The 2,180-nt window shown below is 40.8% G+C and overlaps 1 protein-coding gene across 1 annotated transcript in view; it reads left to right on the top strand.

Moving 5' to 3' along the window:
• The window catches only part of tmtopsa (teleost multiple tissue opsin a), a 75,357-nt gene that overhangs the window by 72,431 nt on the left and 746 nt on the right, over positions 1-2,180 (top strand). The window lies entirely within an intron of this gene.

A 2,180-nucleotide genomic window follows, 5' to 3' on the forward strand; every position in this document is an offset into this window, starting at 1 on the left:
AGGAAGAAATCCATGGTTTTGAAAGGCCACTTGAATGAAGCCTTGTGCTGAAGGTTTTCTTTTTCTTCTTGTTTTGTCTTTTAGCACCTTTTGCTTCCCCTGCTGTACAAACTTTTAATGAAATGATTAAACCTTTTGGATTTGGCATTTAGCAGATTTGGCTTCAGCATGGAGTGCACTTTCTGTTTTAACTGGCACAACTTTCATGTTGTTAAAAGTGCTAAATGATTTGTGGCACTGCACAAAACACATTGAGAACCTAATTGGGAACATTTGGAATAACCACGTATGAGAATACATATACAAAATAAGCCCATTTTCTCACCCCTTTTTTGTGTGTGTGAACAGTAAGCACTGAACTCACATTTAAATTTAAACATATCTTTTAAAATACAACACACCCCTTTTATTTCTTCATAATTTGCTTCCAATCAACCAGACTGGAAGCCAGAAGCTCAAGTAATAGTTCTCCTGGCTTTCTAGAGAAGTAATTTACTAAGTTTTAATCTATGAAAAATGCTAAAGATGATAGAGTTTCACAGGAATAAAATAGTATTTTTGCACTAACAAGGTAATTCTCAAAGCCAGAATACAATAAATCTAATATAGTGTTATATATTAGAGGAGTTGAACAAGTGGGGTGAAAGAAGAAATGGTAGCCCTAAAAAAAGAAGGTGGAAGGGTAGCTGTCAAGCCATTCCTAAGTAAGGATGAGGTATGCCAAATGACACAATAACTTGTGTGAGAATCAGTGGCAACAGGACTTATGGAGTGATGAATCCAAATTTGAAATTGTTAATGTAAATAAACAGCCATAAGTAGAGGTCAGGAGAGAGATCCAGCAGTGACAGTCTACAGCCATCTGTAAAACACGGTGGAGGCTTTGTTGGGGATCTTGTCAAATTCGACAGAATTAAAATACCACCAGACTGTAATCCATCATGCAAAGCCATCTGGAGAGCATCTGATTGGCAATAAAGTAAGTTTTCACAGCACAGCAGAGGTAACACAGTAGAACCTGGATACACCCTCCACTTGCCATCCTTTGCAAGGGCGTAATTCCCCCCCACCCCCCGACAGCAGGAGGTGTATAATTTTTCCACCAACACGAAAGCGGTGTTTTTTGTTTTTTCATTTCTTGCTCATAAGCAGAGAGTGCTTGCTAGCGCTGTCCTTAGACAGCAAACGTGACGAAACTATTCAGGAAAAAAACGCCGCGTATATATTGTTTATCATGACTCTGGCTTTACGTGCCCTATCAGCACAATTTAAAAACTGGTATATATCACCTTGTTTCTTTGTCATCTCGACGTGGTCATGTGATTGGCTTACCACGACTACTTTATTCTTTCTCAGTCAAACAGCAGCAGTCATGCGTTTGTTTTGCCCCCTTAGCTCCAGGTGTTGTGCCAAAAAGTGATCGTCAGGCAGAAAGTGATTGCTGTCTGCAAAGACCGCGCGCAGCTGCTTATAGCTGTAGCGCCCAGATTACTTACATAGACAGCTACTTCCATGCAACTGAAGGTGCGGTAAGCTGAAGACAGCTTCAACCGTCTGTTTGCTGAAAAATAGTAACGCGACCACATTTTCTTGTTAGTAACTGTAACGACGTTGTAACGATAGAAATAGTAATTAGTTAGATTACTAATTACCATTATTCCCATCACTGGTTATTACCAGTAAAATAGTTGCATGTTTCATCATCTGGGAATTTACCCAGATTTATTTACTTATTTAGACAGAGATCTTGACACCCCCCCTGTCATGGTTGGCTGTGTGGCAGGTGGGCAAGCAGGAGTGGTGGATCCAAAATGCAGGACTCAGACACAGAAGTTCAACTTAAAGTGCAGCTTTATTGCTGTAAAACCTCTTACTAACTAAACTCACCAAAAGACAAACAAAAACGCTGGTGGACTAAAACACTGAAGCAGAAATACTGAACTGAAACTAGAGCTGGAAACAAAACACTGGTAACACGGAGGCAAAACACACACAGCTTGTTGAGGGTACGACGCAACACTGACTCAGAGAAACACAGGGTCTAAATACACTGGGAAGTAACGAGGAGAATGAGACACAGAAGGAGGGCACAGCTGGGGGAAATTAGAACTGACGAGACAAGCAAAGCAGGACACATCAGGGTCCAGGAGACCCAGGACCCTGATACCCCCAATGTTCAA

Source organism: Pundamilia nyererei, unplaced genomic scaffold, assembly GCF_000239375.1.
Source record: "Pundamilia nyererei isolate P.nyererei 1_Seehausen unplaced genomic scaffold, PunNye1.0 scaffold00115, whole genome shotgun sequence".
NCBI lineage: Eukaryota > Metazoa > Chordata > Actinopteri > Cichliformes > Cichlidae > Pundamilia > Pundamilia nyererei.